Source organism: Quercus lobata, chromosome 11 (genome assembly GCF_001633185.2).
Source record: "Quercus lobata isolate SW786 chromosome 11, ValleyOak3.0 Primary Assembly, whole genome shotgun sequence".
NCBI classification, from domain to species: Eukaryota; Viridiplantae; Streptophyta; class Magnoliopsida; order Fagales; family Fagaceae; genus Quercus; species Quercus lobata.
In genome coordinates this window covers 41,987,733-42,006,614 of record NC_044914.1, presented here as the reverse complement: position 1 = coordinate 42,006,614, position 18,882 = coordinate 41,987,733, and the positions used below count along the sequence as shown (strand labels likewise).

The 18,882-nt window shown below is 40.3% G+C and overlaps 1 pseudogene; it reads left to right on the top strand.

The window, feature by feature from the left end:
- The first annotated feature begins 17,564 nt into the window (after window positions 1-17,564).
- Window positions 17,565-18,682, top strand: LOC115966905 (annotated as a pseudogene).
- The last annotated feature ends 200 nt before the right edge of the window (window positions 18,683-18,882 follow it).

Sequence of the window (18,882 nt, the reverse complement as noted above, 5' to 3'; positions counted from 1 at the left end):
TTTCAAGGTTGCTAGTTTCTTTTATTTAATATTTTTTTATGGATTATTCAGATTAAATAGACTTTTATTGCCTATGATTTTGGAGCGTTACATAGGTTGTGAGCATTAGAGCCCCAGATGCACCCCCGGATCAGTCTCAGATAATAACATCTTTAGTTCCAACATAAGCAAAAACAAGTAATCAAAGAAAATCCTATATTGTTCAGTACGGAAGTTATTTTGAGTCATCAACTTCAGGTCAATGCCACTGCTGCCTATTGCATATACAATAACAGTTCTTGTACCATCTATTTCAATTGGGAGCTTAGAGCCAGACCATCAAACTCCAAAAAATTTACCTTCCAGATCGCATATGAAAATTAATTGTAGATCATGGGCAAGCATTGATCTGGATCCAAATGGAAAAGGGAAAAGGAAATTAGAAGGAAGGGAAAATGCTGAAAAGGAAAAATACATGGCTACGCCCACAACATACGTTTTTCCCATACATTTTACCATGAATACACACGTCTTATTCACAACTGTGTGCTGTGGTAGAGTCACAAATTCACTCCTTTTACATTTTGCAATTCAGCATTTCCAACTAGTAAGAAGGTCCCAAAAAGCTTCTTGTCTCCATTGGTAATTAGGGGTGCCATAGCCAGATTAAAAGGTCCATCATCCTCAAGTATTTGCAGTGCTGAGAAGCTCCAATCTGTCTGGTATGTGACAAAAACATGTCTCCTTTAGGATTTTAACTAGCTAGTCGAGGATGTCATTATCAAAGTGTTCGACATCCAACATGAAGAGGCCTTGCAACTTGTGTACTCTAGGTCAGCCAATGTGCATAAGTGTAACCGTACAACTAAACAGATGTATAATTGAAGAATATATGTTATGCAGCCCCAATTTATCATAGAATTTTTATGTTTTATCAAAAGGTTATGGTTGTTCTGGTCCACATGTTTGGAATTTATGAATCAATAAGTTTAGTGACACAAAAATTTTCATAACTGCTAAGGTGGTATGTGGTGATTGCTTCACAATGAAAATAATGTCAGTGGTGGGCCATGTAAAAGTGATGTTACAATACTCACAACTTGACATCCCAACAATTTGTGAAATAAATTGTGAAAAAGCTAGCATTACTTGTGCACAAAATATCTAGTGGTTGTTATGTCTTCAAGATGATTCTTTGAAGACATTCAGGAAAGGGAAAATAGGGCATTGTTGAATTTGTCATCTTTCTTGACAGTGAACTCTGCTTCTTGTTGAACTTGAAACTAAGGTTTAATACACCTACTTTCACCTGTTGTAAATTAGTGTATCCCTTGTTGAGTTTCTAGCAAAAATTAATTTCTACTTGCTTATCATTGCTGATATCGCTCCGAATCAGTAAGGTGGATGGTTTGGCTTCGGTGGGCTATCGAAACGGTTGATGGCCTGCAAGGAAGGAAATGCAATCAAAGAGGAGACCGGAGAAGACCGGTCGAACCCCCTCCGATGGAGAAGTTAGTTTTGTAGAGAAGGAAGTTCCAAGTATTTTGGAAAATTGTCTGAGAGAAAATCTTACCTCTGTCGGGTTCAGACTGATCCCTTATATAGGGAGCCTGAGACGGTTACTTGTCCAATAACCGTCCCAGGATTTGTGGAAACCAACAACTCCGGAGTTAACTACCTCAACGGATATAAAACTGTAACCGCTAATGGAAGTTAACTTATTCGAAGGGTTTGTTGAGATAGTTGCGGGTTTAGTCGAAAGTCTAAGTGTTGACCTTCCGTCTATCTAGCGTAGGACGGTTTAGTCGTCCAAGGATATCTAACGATTGCTCATGGACGAACCTGATGGACGATCATGTCGTCCATCGAAGACTTAATTTATGGAGTGGTGCTATTATTCATGGACGTTTCTTCTTCTTCTGGATAATACTCTGGAATCAACCTGCACTGTAGGCTCTGGACGAGCCCTTTGGACGAGCTGGAGATGGATTATTTTCCGCTTCCCTATCAGTTGCCCCTTTGTTCAAAGGGTCGTCCAGGACATTGTCGTGATTTCAACAAAATTTCGCTTTTTCGTACGCCACGTGTCATGAAACTGTTGGTTAGCCAGTCGCGTCGATTTCGTTTCCCAAAGGGATCGCCACGTGTTAATCTCTGAGTGGTGAGTGTCGCTTCGTTGACCCTGTTGTTGGGGCCTATAAATAGCGCATTCTCTTTCATGCCCCTCACTTTTTTCCTCATTCTCTCTTCTGCCAACTCGTCCAAGATTTTCGTCTAGCTCTCGTCCTAGTTTCATCAGGTATTTCCTCTTTCTTTCTTTTTTTCTTTTTAGGCTCTCATTTTAAGTCCTCTACATTTCAACCATGCCTTCATCTTCTAGTCTAGAGAGAGAGATAGACGACTACCAGGACGGTTCTTCTGAGAGTGACGGTAGTGTAGATAGTTCGTCCTGTAGTGATTCCTCAGACGAGCACTACTCGTCTGGGGTTCCTGGCATTCCCATAGAGGAATTTCAGGAACAACGACGTAGGGCGGCTTCTGGATCTGGGGCTAGTTCGTCCAGACAGCCATCAAGTCCTCCTCAAGACGAGGAAGAGGACGAAGATGTAATCTATAGTTGTGCCCCAGAGGTAGCATCCACCTTAGACGATGCTAAGTTAAAAACTCTTGTAGATAGATATCAAATCCCTAAAGAGCTTAACCCTCGTCTACCCCAGCCTGGAGAATGGTGTTGTTCCCCTTCCTCTGGCTTAGGGGTATACGCTTCTTATCTATTAGCTGGCCTTAGGTTTCCTTTAAACTCTTTCTGCAGAGACCTCTTCCAAAGGTTGGGTATTGGGCCAAACCAGCTCAACCCCAATGGTTGGAGGACGATAGTTGCCATGCAAGTATTATGGCGTGAGGCATTGGAAGGGAACCGTCCAATTACAGTGGACGAGTTCCTTTACTGTTATAAGCCCTCAGAGATCAAAAAATCTGCTGGGTTCTACCAGTTTTCGTCCAGAGGTTCATATTACAGTTTAATAACGGGCCGTAGTTCGTCTGACCGGCTTTGGAAAAAAGAATTTATTATTATTTCTGGAAATTGGGCTGGGGACCCAGCTGATGTGGGTATTCCCTCCTTCCCTCCTTTTACCAGCCCTCTAGGTCGTCTTCGTCCTGAGGGTATGTTTTTCTTTCCATTTTATCTTGTTTGTCCTTCAACAAATTTTAATCTGTCACTCGTCTAACCCTTTATCTTGGTGATGCAGCTGTCGTTCGTCCACGCTTGGATAAGTTTTTCTTGGATCAGATAGAAGTGGTTCGCACTTTTCCAGGAAGGACTTTCCACGACTTGGTTACTTTTACTCGTCTAGCAACTTGGGGACTTGGTCCAGTCCCAACTGTTGAGAACTTAAGTCACGAAGAGCTCACTCGTCGAAGTAAGTGTTGTCCACTATACTTTGTTATTTCAGCTCTCTTTTTTTATCTATTTATATATATATATATATATATATATATATTTTTTAATTAATTTTCCTCGTCATAGGGATAAGCACGATGAGGGAAAACAAAGAGAAAACAGTGGCTAGCGGGGACGAGGATGCTGCTGCTCCTACTGTTAAAGTGGCTTCCGTCCAGGCTGGGAAGAGGAAGTCTAAACCAATCTTAAGTACTGTGGACCTGGACGACCTTCCCAGTCGTCGTGGCCACAAGAAGCAAAAGTCAAGTAAGACTACCCTTCCCAAGGTTCCTAAGTTCGTACCACCAACAGTGAACTTGGACGAACCTGTGGTGGATGTGGAGCCCGTCCAAACAATTCATCCTGTCCAGTCTGATCCTCCCCCTCCTCCCAAAGCTTCTCATAAGCCAAGCCCTTCAGAACCCTCTGATCGTCCACCTAATTTGGTTCTGGACGAGGGTTACGCATGGAGGACGTTCAAAGGAATCGTCACTGATCATGAAGTTAACGAATGTTACAACATGTCAGTGAAGGAGTTTGAACGCTCTGGCGTCCATGACCTTTTCAAGGTAAGTTTATTCCTCGTCCTTGTGCAGAAACATTTTATCTTGAATGAAATGTCTAACTCTTTTTCGTCCAAATACAGGCTATGTCAAAGTTTTATACAGCAACCTGTCAAGCCAAGGAGCTTGCTTCAGATGCTAAGACGGCCAAGGAGAAGGTTAAGGAGCTGAGCCATGAGATTTTATCCAAGAAGGGGGAGGTCATTAGGTTGACCGAGGACTTTAATCGTCTGCTGGGAAGCGAGACGAAGCTGAAGAATGACGTGGAGGAGCTCAAAGCTGACAACTTAGAGAAGGATACCTGCATCATCCATCTCGAAGGAAAAGTTTCAGAGCTTACCTCGTCTTTGGAGAAGGCACGTGAAGAGGCAATTGCTGCCTTCAAGAAGTCTGACGAGTATAAGAATCGTCTAGACAGTCATTATGCAGCTGGCTATGAAGACTTCCGTGCTGATGCCAAAGAGGCATATCCTGATTTGGACTTCAACTCCTTCAAGCTTCCTCTTGCTACAGAGAGTTCAGTGCTGCAGACGAGTTCTGAGGACGTCAACATCATGGACGACGCTAACACTGAAGTCACTCAGGACGATCCCAAGACGAGCTTGCCCAAGTGAAATCTATTTCCTTAGAAAATTTACTTTTATTTGCATAGAAGTGCCCGTTGTTTTGGGCCTTTTACTTTTTTTTTTCTTTTTTTTTAAAGCTCATGCAAGTACAATCATCTCGTCCAGGATTATGGACGAGTTTTATATACATTTTCATGTTCAAAACTAAAGGGGTTTTTGGACGTTGGTCGTCCACCCTTTGAATTTCATGAAAGAAATGAATACTCCTATTTTTACTTCCATTGTGTTTGGATATACACGTTTCCTGCTTTATGTATGAAGTTTTTATTTTCATATCTGCAGTGTGGTTCGTCCATCTAGGAATTCAGTTCACCTCGTCTTGGACATGTGGATGAATTTTATTACATCACCAAGATAAAGTAAATTGATTCCTTTTGGCTAAATTTTTCATCATTCCAAAATTATGGACGATCATTTTGTCGTCCTTGATTATTAGACTTTTTAGCGTTTTCTCGTCCAATGTAACGGATTGTTAAGCTAGTTTTGAAGTCTTTGCTCGTCCGTGTCTCGGACGAACACTTTTGGGAATTCACCTCGTCTTGAGGTCTAGACGAGTATGCCCTTCTCATCTCGTCCCATGTTCTGGACGGATGAAACTTCGCTTTATTTTTAGCTTGGGTTTCATCTCGTCCTATGTTCTGGACGGATGGACCTTAGTTTCATTTTCAGTTTAGGTTTCATCTTGTCCAGGATTATGGATGGATGTAGCTTAGTTTCATTTTCAGTTTAGGTTTCATCTCGTCCAGGATTATGGAAGGATGTACCTTAGTTTTATTTTCAGGTTAGGTTTCATCTCGTCCTATGTTCTGGACGGATGGACCTTAGCTTAATTTTCAGTTTAGGTTTCATCTCGTCCAGGATTATGGACGGATGTACCTTTTCTCCTTTCCTTTGGAGGAAGGCTTATGGACGATATATCCTTGCGTCCAAGGATTTCATTCGTCCATGCTTGCCTTCTTTTTGCGGAGCAATCTGAATGAACATTTTAAGGATTCCAATAATATACTTGAAAACAATATATATATTTGAAAATCCAAACTTATGTAAACATTTGTCCACAGGCATGGCACATGCTCATTGAGCTAGTGCCTTATTGAATTAAAAATACAAACCAACTCATCCATGAATAGCACAAAAGTGAAAACACTAATGTACTTTCTAGGGGATTATTAAAATACTTAAAAACACTTGATAGTAGTATGCTTCTGCTCGTCCAGATATCTCGTCCAAGGACACTGGTGAAGAGTCAGCACTTATTGATGGTACTTCCTAAGGTGCTCAACATTCCAAGGGTGTTCCAGCCTCCGCCCATCCAAAGCTTCCAAATAGTAGGATCCTTGCCTTTTGCAGTTGATAACCCTATAAGGTCCTTCCCAATTTGGGCCAAGTTTCCCGTAGGTCGGGTTTCTTGTTGCCAAGGTAACCCTCTTCAAGACGAGATCCCCGATGTTAAAACGCCTAGGCTTCACCATAGCGTCATATTGTCTTGCCATGAGATTTTTGTACCTTGCTGTCCTCTGTTCTGCATCCATCCTGACCTCGTCCATAAGGTCAAGGTTAAGACGGAGCTGTTCCTCGTTTTCTTCAGTTATACTTCCTCACCCTGTGGCTCGTCATGTGTACTTCTGCTGGTATAACTACCTCGCTTCCGTAGGCTAGTTTAAAAGGAGTTTCTCCTGTTGGAGTTCTCGCCGTCGTTCTATAAGCCCATAAAACACCTGGTAATTCATCCGGCCATATTCCCTTTGCCCCTTCGAGCCGAGTCTTGATGATCTTCAGCAAGGATCGGTTCGCTACTTCTGCCTGGCCATTGGCCTGTGGGTGGGAGGGTAAGGAGTAATGGTTCTTCATTCCAAGCTGTTCACAAAATTCCCTGAAAGGTGTGTTGTCAAACTGTCGTCCATTGTCAGACACTAGTACTCTAGGTACTCCGAATCTGCATACAATGTTCTTCCAGACGAAGTTCTTGACATTCTGCTGTGTAATTTTGGCTAAGGGTTCGGCTTCCACCCATTTTGTGAAGTAATCTATTCCCACCACCAGAAACTTCATTTGCCGAGTTCCAGTCGGAAAGGGCCCCAAAATGTCTAGTCCCCATTGCGCGAAAGGCCAAGGGGCCATCATTGGCGTGAGATATTCTGCTGGTTGTCTGGGAATATTGCTGAAGCGTTGACATTGATCACATACTTTGACATATGCTTTAGCATCAGCTTGGATGGTTGGCCAATAGAATCCGCTACGGATGACTTTATGGACGAGTGATCTGGCTCCCGAATGGTTCCCGCATGCTCCTTCGTGAACCTCCCTCAACATGTAATTTGCTTCGTCCGGAGCCAAACATCTTAAGAGAGGCTGGGAAAAACCTCTCTTGTATAACACCTCGTCCATAAGCACATACCTGGCTGACTTGACTTTGAGCTTCCTTGCTTCGTCCTTCTCTTCTGGAAGCCTTCCGTCCTTTAAGTAGGACACTATTGGGGTCATCCAATTTCCTTCTCCCTCTATCTGCATCAGTTCTGGAAGGTCTATACTTGGCATGTAGTGTACACCATCTATATCGTCCAACGCCTCATTCGCAGATGCTTCCTTCGCCAGAGTATCTGCCTCCACATTCTCTTCCCTTGGGATTTGAACAAAATCTGCTTTTTTGAATTTCTTCACAAGGCGTACTACCTTCCTTAGATACTTCTTCATTCTGTCTTCCTTGGCTTCATATGTTCCATTGACTTGGCCTATGACCAGTTGAGAGTCTCCCATGACAAGTATTGCGTCTGCTTCTACAGATTTGGCCAGTTCCAACCCCTTTAAAAGGGCTTCATACTCCACTTCATTGTTAGTAGTCTGGTATTGCAGACGGGCCTTGTATTTCAATTTGTCCCCTTCTGGCGACTGCAAAACAACTCCTATTCCTCCAGCATATAATGTAGATGATCCATCTACATGGACGACCCATTTGTTGTACTCTCCTTCCCCCAGGTCTTCGTAACTTGGAGTGAACTCTGCGATGAAATCTGCTAGGGCTTGAGCCTTTATTGCATTTCTCGGTTGGTACCGAATGTCGAATTCACTAAGTTCAACTGCCCACTGAATCAGTCGTCCTGCGGCTTCCAGCTTGTTCATTGCCTTCTTAAGCGGATGGTCCGTCATGACATTGATGACATGAACTTGGAAGTAATGTCTTAACTTCCTAGAAGCCGTTATCAGTGCAAAAGCCAATTTCTCCATGAGCGGATATCTTCCCTCTGCTCCTCTGAGTGCCCGGCTAGTGTAGTACACCGGTTTTTGTATTTTCCCCTCTTCTCTGATTAAAGCTGAACTTACGGCGTGTGGGGACACCGCTAAGTATAAGTACAGTTCTTCTCCTTGCACGGATGGACTTAATAATGGGGCAGTTGTGAGATAATCCTTCAGGTCTTGGAAGGCCCTTTGGCATTCGTCCGTCCACTCAAATGCCTTCCTGAGGACTTTAAAGAAAGGTAAACACTTATCTGTGGCTTTCGAAACAAACCTGTTCAAAGCGGCAACTCGTCCTGTGAGGGATTGGACTTCCTTGATATTCTTCGGTGGCTCCATGTTCAATATAGCCTGGATCTTGTCCGGATTTGCCTCAATTCCTCTTTGCGAGACCATGAACCCCAGAAACTTTCCCGACGATACTCCGAATGCACACTTGCTTGGGTTCAACTTCATCTTATATCGCGAAGTGTTTCAAAGGTTTCCTGTAGGTCGTCTAGATGGCTTCCCTCGTCTATGCTCTTCACAAGCATGTCGTCGACATAAACCTCCACATTCCGTCCTATTTGTGGACGAAACATATGATTCACTAACCTTTGATAAGTTGCCCCTGCGTTCTTCAAGCCGAAGGGCATCACTTTGTAGCAAAACAGGCCTTGGCTGGTAATGAAGGAAGTTTTTTCCTGATCAGCTTCATCCATCTTGATCTGATTATATCCTGAGAAGGCATCCATGAAGCTCAGCAACTGATGGCCAGCAGTAGAGTCCACCAATTGATCAATGCGTGGCAGAGGATAACTATCCTTGGGACATGCTTTGTTCAAGTCAGTGAAGTCTACGCACATTCTCCACTTTCCATTAGCTTTCTTCACCATCACCACATTGGCTAACCAATCCGGGTAATAGACTTCCTTAATGAACTTTGCCGTGGTCAGTTTTTGAACTTCTTCCTTGATTGCCTTGTCCCTCTCGGGAGCGAATACCCTCTTCTTCTGACGGATAGGCTTAAAAAAGGGGTATACATTCAATCGATGAGTGATCACACTTGGGTCGATTCCTGGCATGTCGTCATGACTCCATGCAAAAACGTCGATACTATTCCTCAGGAACTGGATGAGGTCTTCTCTTGCCTTCTCCTTCATACCTGTTCCAATTCTGGTAAATTTCTCAAGATCATCTTCTTGCAAAAGAATATCTTCCAACACTTCTGTGGGCTCTGCAATAACTCTTCTTTCCTCGATGCTCATTGTCTGCACCTGCTCGTCCAAAGCCATCATGGCTAAGTAGCATTCTCTAGCTGCCAACTGATCTCCTTGTGCTTGTCCTATCCCGTACTCCGTAGGGAATTTGACTGATAGATGGTAGGTCGAGGTTATCGCCTTCCAACTATTAAGAGTGGGTCTTCCAATGATGGCATTGTATGAAGAAGTACAGTCTACCACGAGGAAATTGACTTCCTTGGTTATCTGTTGAGGGTATGACCCTACCACAACTGGTAATGTAACGGTACCCACGGGCTGCACCTTCATTCCTCCAAATCCTATCAGCGGCAAGCATACTGGATGAAGTTGATCTTGTCCAAGCCTCATCTGCTGGAAGGCGGGGTAGTATAATATGTCTGCCGAACTTCCATTATCAACTAACACTCTTCTGGTTGTATAATCTGCAATGAGCAGTGTAATGACGATCGCGTCGTCATGCGGGTGATGGATCCTCTCAGCGTCTTCATCGGTGAAGGAAATGGTTGGCTCGTCCATTGGCCTCGTCCTTGGTATTCGTCCAGAGAGCTGGACATTTTGTACCACTTTGAGATACGTCTTCTTCGACTTGGAAGATCGCCCCATCGGGTTCCCTCCAACGATAATCCTTATCTCTCCTAGTGGGGGCCGGGATGATTCCTCTATTTTGCCTTTCAGCTTCTCTTCTGTACGATCCCTTCCAACGAAGTGCTTCAACTTTCCTTGCCTGATAAGGTTCTCAATTTGCTGTTTTAGGTCATAACACTCATCCGTGTCATGCCCATGGTCCCTGTGAAAGCGACAATATTTGTTCTTATTGCGCTTGTTGGGATCCCCTTTCATCTTCTCTGGCCATTTTAAAGAAGGATCGTCTTTGATTTGCATGAGCACCTGATTAAGTGGAGCGTTCAAAGGTGTATAGTTCTGGCTTCTTCCCAAGGGACCTGTCTTCCTGCTATCTCGTTCCTTCCTATCTTCCGTCCGTCCCTTCTTTGGACGAGGGGCTTGTTCTGAGTGTCGAGCTGGGTGCACTTCCATCCTCTCAGCTCTTTTCCTCTTCTTGGCTATGATTGCATCTTCTGCATTCATGAAGTTCTGAGCCGAATGGACGAGCTCGGCCATGGTTTGAGGCTCCTTTTCGTATAGCTTGTGGATAAATAAATCCGAATTAATCCCGTTGTGGAAGGCTGCTAGTAGAAGCTTGTCGTCCACCTCGTCCACACTAAGGGCTTCTCTGTTGAAACGAGTGATGAATGACCGCAGGCTTTCGTTCTCCCCTTGTTCTATGGTCAGTAAGCTGGACGAAGAGCGCTTGTGCCTCTGTCCCCCGATGAAATTTTTAACAAACAATTTGCTTAACTTTTCGAAAGAACTTACAGAACTTGGGGGGATTTTACTGAACCAAATTCGTGCCGGGCCTTTAAGGGTAGTAGGGAAGGCTCGACACATGATTTCATCAGGGACCCCTTGAAGGTGCATTGTCGTCTTGAATGTTGCAATGTGATCAAAGGGGTCACGTGTCCCATCATACGAGTCCAGGGAAGGTAGTTTGAACTTTGATGGTAGAGGGTGGCCATTGATGGAAGCCGTAAAAGGAGAGTCAGTCCTGTGGACCAAATCCTCTATAGGATTCGTTCTCCTCATGTTCTCCTTCATCTCCTCCATGACTTTCTTCATTTGGTCCATCTCCTCTTTTAGGTGTGGCACTGTCCGTGAGGTGGTGCCTCTAAATTGACTTCCAATCTCAGTATTCTGTGTGTCACCATGGCCTTGTGTCTGCCCTACGTGTTCCTCACGTGTCTGTCTCTTCTGAGTGATCTCCACCCTTAACTCCTGGTTTTGGCGAGTCAATTCTGCCATTGCAGCCGCCATGGATTGCATATTCTGAACGGATGACGTCTGCATGACTGGTGCAGATTGGCGATCACGCTGGGGATCACTTGAAGCGCCTCTGCTTCCCTGACGGCCAGGGCTAGTAGCCCTCGACCTGGTCCTGACCATCCTAACCCTTTGTCGCGGAAAAGAAAATCGCAAAACAACCTTCGCTTCCCACAGACGGCGCCAACTGATATCGCTCCGAATCAGTAAGGTGGATGGTTTGGCTTCGGTGGGCTATCGAAACGGTTGATGGCCTGCAAGGAAGGAAACGCAATCAAAGAGGAGACCGGAGAAGACCGGTCGAACCCCCTCCGATGGAGAAGTTAGTTTCGTAGAGAAGGAAGTTCCAAGTATTTTGGAAAATTGTCTGAGAGAAAATCTTACCTCTGTCGGGTTCAGACCGATCCCTTATATAGGGAGCCTGAGACGGTTACTTGTCCAATAACCGTCCCAGGATTTGTGGAAACCAACAACTCCGGAGTTAACTACCTCAACGGATATAAAACTGTAACCGCTAATGGAAGTTAACTTATTCGAAGGGTTTGTTGAGATAGTTGCGGGTTTAGTCGAAAGTCTAAGTGTTGACCTTCCGTCTGTCTGGCGTAGGACGGTTTAGTCGTCCAAGGATATCTAACGATTGCTCATGGACGAACCTGATGGACGATCATGTCGTCCATCGAAGACTTAATTTATGGAGTGGTGCTATTATTCATGGACGTTTCTTCTTCTTCTGGATAATACTCTGGAATCAACCTGCGCTGTAGGCTCTGGACGAGCCCTTTGGACGAGCTGGAGATGGATTATTTTCCGCTTCCCTATCAATTGCTTTATAGAATTTTTTTGGGTGATACGTTAATTTTCTTTATTTGAAGTATTGTGATCTGCTACTTTAGATTTTAATTTGGGTCAAAAAACTCAAATATGAAAGATTCAAAATCTGACTCCTCTACCCATCTGGATTCAATAATTAAGATAGGAAAGCAGGGCAATCTTTATGATTTGGATTGAAGAAAAATAACGAAATTTTAAATATTGGTTTAATGTTGTATTCATCTTTATGTAACATTGCTTTTGTTTTTTTTTTTTTTCTTTTTATAAAGTGAAAGATGCAACTAAAAGATACTTTGCCTGAGAGGGAGAGGACCTTGGATACTACTAATAATGTAGCCCGTTGCCTTGCAATTCACATAATGCTCACCTTTCACAAATTCACTTCATCTTTCGGACTTACCTTTTATAAAAAGAAAAGGCAAAAGCAGCCTTAAATAAACTCTTCAGCTAATAATTTTTGTCACTCTTCAAAGTGACTTCAGAGTTTAGAGATAAGGAAACCTTTCAATCATCCATCTTGACTTTCCCTTCCCCACAATCTCTATCCCTCCTGGAAAAAAAAAATCTTCCCAAGTTTGAGCGCTCTGAGGGATGTGGAAGTTTTACGTCCCAGATCAAGAATTGGCAGAGATGCTTCAATAGCTGCAAATGAGGGATAGATGTAAGCTACAAGTCTATCCACCTCTAGACCCATTGCCAACAACTAATTGAGAAAAGTAGTTGATTTGTTGTGCTACGCATTGTTGAATTAAGAGATGAAAAAGAATGGAATTAGAACTTCCATAAATAAGTGCAAAAAGCAAGCTCACTTGATGTCCACGAGGAGCATCTTAACACACACACAAGAGAAAAATCATAATTCTAGTACAACAAAGTTGTTGAAATTCATGACTTTTAGCTCTTAACTCTGTATAATTTGCCCCACTTACCATATTATGGAAAGTGATGGTCCTCTATTTTTTTTTTTTTAATTTTATTATTATTTTTTTTCTGAGGATGTTAGGGCATGTTTCACAAGCATGCTAAAATATAATAGGTATGTAATTACTGAACTTTATTGATGGATTTGTAGTTAACTTCTCAAGCTTTACACAATCCTAAGTTGTTCCCCATTGTCATTTACTAGGGCCACTTCTCATCTCATTTTTGGCTCCAAAACTAGAAATCTGCTTAGTCCTAAAGTTATTATTTTTAATTATCCTTTTGTGTGGATTTGCAGATTACAATTAATTGTTAATTGCTTTTTAATTGTTAAAGTAAATGGAAAAAAATATATGAAGAGAACTAAAAATTCAAGAGAAATATATGGAATTAATGTCATTTGGTTTGATGGACTAATTACTTACACTACAAAAATGGATTAGGTTTTTTTAATACAAGTAACATTAGAATTCTTAGTAGAATGAACCTGAATTAGGATAATACAATATACTTGGGGGTTGACTAGATCATACAATGGACTTGTACACGTCTATTTTTAGTCCACAACTTCTCTGCAATTATCAAACTTTGGCTAGTTAGCGCCCATTACTACTCAAGTACAAGCTTGTCACAACACCCATTGGAAAATACATATTAATTATCAAATACTAGAAAATAAATGTTTGACTCCAATAACATAAGTACTTAAAATGAGGAAAGAAATTTATCAACCATCTAGGCAATCAATGACAGAAGTTATTAATAAAAATAGGGTAGTGATAAACTCTCAATCTTTAGAGTCTGAATTATCAAACAACATCCCTTCAATCACAAAATAATAAAGGAATGTAGACCTAGACAGTAAAGAATGATATTTTTTCAGTCTGAAATTTACATCTTGTATGGTAAGTGAAATTATTGGAGGAAAAGCAATTCAGCAGAAAAAGACTATAAAACTGGTGTCTCAAAACCTGGCTATGGAATCTGCAATATGAGTTGAAAAAGGCCTGAAACTATACATTTGGAAAGACAAATTCACCTTCGATTAGTTTTTCCTCAAATGATAACCGTAGTTCCATATTTTAAGGCCCAAATCTTTTGGATGAGTATGTATTAAATAGTGGAACAGATGAGTATGTATTAAATTGGAATCACGGTTTCAACAATGGGAATATCAAACCAAAATGTAATTATTAATTGAAAAGAAAATGAGCAATTTTACATATCTGTGCACCCTTACAATGTAAAAGTACTAATGCAGGAAATGCGCTTTTTATTAATTTCGATAACCATTCTTAAGTCCAGAACCTCAGTACAAGTCTGAAAATTACTAGAGATGTCATTTTTAAAATTTAAAAGCAAAATTCGTGATTGTTATAATAGGTGTTAGAACGTAAATTATAGCATTATTTCTTGTAGAATTTCTATACACTATGCCAACCATCAGTACATTTCTTCTAGTGTTGTGAACTTTCAAATAGTCGTTCTTAAATTTGGGGGGGGGGGGGGGGGGTTTGTTGGGCTCAAGAGTCCTCTTGATAAAGTAAGCGAAAGTAACGAGTTGGTTAGGGTGGTAGAGCTCAGGAATATGTGCTTTCCTTGTTTAATCCCCAACAATATTGAAAATCTGATCGTTTTGAGGTACTTGAGTTTTTGATCTGATGTCATTCCAGATTCCATATGCAACCTTTGGAACTTGGAGACGTTGGACATAAGAAATTCTAAGCCAAAAGAGAGTTATACAGAAAAATGCTTGCACTTGCCGGATGGGATACGGAAGTTAAAAAAATTAAGAACTTTGTTCCTGGACGGGCCAAAATCTCTAGCTAGTGAAGTGGCTTTAGCCTTACCCAATCTTCCAAGTCCTTACTGGTATAGCTATGTGTATCTCTCTCTCTCTCTCTCTCTCTAAATAGAACTTCTGATCTTATTGATTGATGAAAAGAATCCAATGAATGAAAGAATACATCACTACTCCTATATGTACAATCTAAGCAAACAAAGAAAGTAACTACATTTTAATATATAGCTATTATCAAACTATCTTCCGTGGATATTTTTTTAAGAGAAGTTTTATATCCACAATTTTTCACAATAAATTATAAGTAGTAAGTTGTTTACTGGTTCTTATTTAAACATATCTCACAGTAACAACCAATAACAAAATATCACTTTCTGAAAATGTTTTGAACATAACATTTCTCTTTTTATAATGTTTAAAAATCATTTTGGAATTTGTGTGAATTAGGCATGAAAATATAGAATTTTAACTCAAAATGCATTCTTTTTATCTACTTTTGGAAAAATAATTATGATTCCAAAATAGATTATGAATCGGGAATTGTTGTATTAGCAGAATAAAAAGAATAGAATTCTTCCCCTTAGCAGATTAATTGAGCTTTGAGAAAGTGTAGTTGATTGTGAGTGGTAGTGAAAAAAATGTTACAGCTTTATATAAAAGTGATTATCTAGCTCAGACAACTATCTTTGAGAAGCATAATCACAATGCGCAGGAGGGACGTCAGAGAAAATAAATTTTAGTACAATGAAGTAGTTGAAAATGCCAATCGTGTCCTAACTATGGGGTGTACTTTTTTTTCTTTTTTTTTTAACAATTGCTTACTTAATTTATTATAATAATTTTTAAAATTTGTTTGGATTTAAGGGAGTGGTCTGAAAATATCCACTCCCTTTTTGTGAGGTATCCCGAAAATCTTATCTTGATTATTTATGTGGATGATGAAATTTGCGATCTTAGTTTATTGGACTAAAGTGAATCAAAATGGACCAAAATAAACTAAAGTGGAACATATTGGACTAAAGTGGACCAAACTGGACATAATGGACCGAAATGGACTAAAGCAGACCAAATTAATTGAAATGCTATACTAATATGGCTCAATGGGAGTGTACTACGCTTAAGCTCTTAGATATTATATAGATATGACCAGAAGAGGATGCTAATATTTTAATTCCATATATACTTCTCCATGAATTGATAAATACATTGGGTAAATTTTTTTCTTACAAAATAAAGTGAGCAATAGAAACTTCATAAAATTAATAAAGCTTGCCATATAAACAATTTTAAAGAAAGTGTTTAGAAAATATTATAATACATGGTGGATTTGTCAAAAGTCACATCTAATAAAAAGATATTAAGTAAAGTAGTAGCCTTAGGCTACAACCAATTTTGTAAATAAATTTTATCCTTAAAATAATATAACAATAATATGATTTTGTTGATAATCTCTCCAAATGGATTTTCTTCATCATCATTTGATGATTCATTTTTTTTTTTTTTTGGATAAAAATTTGATAATTCAAATTGTAAAATAACTTCTGCACTGTTTTCATATTTTTATAGAACACAACTTGAATTTTACAGTCGGAAAGCTAGAAATGGATTGAGCAAACCAAACAAACAAATTAGAAATATAAATACCAACTGTAAAAATAACAAATGGCAAACTACAAAGGAAAAATTGACATAGCCAAACTGAAGAAGTAAACTATGATTTCTTTGAATGTTATTTTCAATAACTTAATTATCCATTTGTTGATGTATAGATTATAGTAATTTGTTACTATTGTTACCCAAAAATAGGAGAAGAAAGGTAGACGGGTCAAATTAATTTCTATTTAGGCCAAAAACTTCAAATATTGAAGATTCAAAATCTGACTTCTCTGCCCATTTGGATTCAATAATTAAGATAGGAAAGCGGGGCCATCTTTGCAACTTGGTTTGAAAAGTAATGGAATTTTAAATATTGCTTTTATCAAGGGTCTTTTTTTATATTTGATGAGTAAGAAATTGTGCAACATTTGGGCCTGACGGATTCGAAATCATGGGCCGACATTAAGCAGGGGCCCAAAGGCTTAGCCTCGCTTAAAATGCTTGATACGCACATTTAAAATCCAAGGGAATCCCAGAAAATCAGGAGGTCCGCACAAGGGCAATTCTAGAAGATCCGCCTTAATGAAGAGACTCACTCTACAAGGAAATATTTGCCCATCACGTTTGGGATTTCAGGAAAAAGAGTCCTACAAGGAAAAGACTTCTAGTCCAAGGAGGAAAGACCGACTTTCTTCTACTATAAAAGCTTGAATACTCTCGCAAATCAAGGTACGCATACTTTACCCTCTCTAGCACTCTAGAGTGGAGAACAATTCTAACTTGATCAATGAGCTGTCTCTGATCAATGCCTTCCTGAAAAATACTGAAGGGAAACACCATGACAACGAGTTGGTGGAGGAGGTACTAAGCCAAATCAGGGACGTAGCTTATGAGGCTGAGGATGTTATTGATACGTTCATCATGACAGAGACGAAGCACAACAAAAGAAGCAAGCTAAGAAAGGCAATCCATTACTTTGACAGAGGTAGTGTGCTTCACAAGGTTGCAAGCAAGATAGAGAGCATCAAGAATGTCATCAAGGAAATTTACAAGAATAGGAGCAAGTACGGCATAGAAATAGCTGAATCATCTGGAGGAGATGCGGAAGTGGAGGAGATACTGCACAGGCGTAGGAGAAATGTTGAGGTAGATCACGTGGTGGGCTTTGGTCATGACACTGAGGTATTGGTGAAGCAAATTATTAAAGGGAGTTTACATCTTAATGTTGTTTCAATCATTGGCATGGGTGGCTTAGGTAAGACCACTCTTGCTAGGAAGATCTACAACAACAATCATGTCAAGAACTCCTTCAATTTTCGTGGGTGGGTGTATGTCTCTCAAGAATATAGAATCAGAGTGTTATTGCTTGAAATTTTGAAGGGTATGTCACCACTACTTCCAAGAGTGATGTTAAGAGCTGAATTGAAAGAGAAATTACTCTAAAGTTTGGAAGCTATGTATAGCAAGAATAAGAAAAGCTTGAAAGGGGCACTAAATGAAAAGTTGGAAGTTAATATCAATGAAATGAATGATAAAGAATTCCAAAAGGCATGGTCTAGGTTCTTGGAATGCATACGAGATCATGATCTAAAGCAGTCGTTGTCGGGTTTTTTGCAAGATTTTTACAGCAACAATGGTTTACAATTGCAAGATATGACTGATGATAAATTGAAAATTATACTGCTTGAAAACTTGGAAGACAAGAGGTATCTACTTGTCTTGGACGACATCTGGAAATCTGAAGTATGGAATGAGGTAAGTGCTACCTTTCCTAATAACTTAAATGGGAGTAGAATATTGATCACTAGCCGAATAAAAGAAGTAGCATTACATGCAAGTAGTGTTAATGGTATCATTCCTCCTATTCCCCCTTATGAACTCCCATTACTTAAAGAAGATAAAAGTTGGGAACTCTTCTCAAAGAAGGTGTTTCGGGGAGGTACATGTCCTCTAGAACTTGAAAGTCTAGGCAGACAAATTGTGGAAAGTTTTCATGATTTACCACTTGCAATTGTGGTATTGGGAGGACTTTTGGCCAATAAGGAGAAAACGCATCGAACATGGTCAAAATATGTTGGTCATGTCAATTCGTATTTGACTGAGGATAGATCAAGTTGCATGGATATATTGGCTCTAAGCTACAATCACTTACCCCGACGCTTGAAATCATGCTTTCTATATTTTGGTATCTACCCAGAAGACTTTGAGATACCAGTGAGGCAACTTATCCGACTTTGGATAGCCGAGGGATTCATTCGACAAATCGGGAATAGAAATATAGAGGATGTTGTTGAAGACTACTTGGAGGAACTTATTGATTGGAGCTTGATTCAAGTGGCAACAAAAAGCTAGACGGAGGAGTCAAACCATGTCGAATCCATGATCTTTTAGATCTTTGTATATCAGAGAGTGCTGAAGAGAAGTTTCTTGAGGTTTGTTTAGATATTAAGCTTTCACCCATAAGCAAATGTCGTAGAATTTCCATTCACTTTGCCAACCATCCATACATTTCTTCCAACCCTTGTGAGTCTTCAAATATTCGTTCTGTAATGGTGCTTTGGGAGGGTTGTTAGGCTTGAGAGTCCTCTTGACAAAGGCTAATACTTGGAATGGCTATGTGAAAGTAACAAGTTTGTAAGGTTGAATTTAATCAACCATCTTGCTGGCTTTATTCCATACCAAATTTGCTTGTATTTCAGCAATTAGTAACCCTGTATTTAGGTGGGATTATTTTAAGGGTAGTGAGTGAGATAGAGTGTTGAAATGCTCAAGA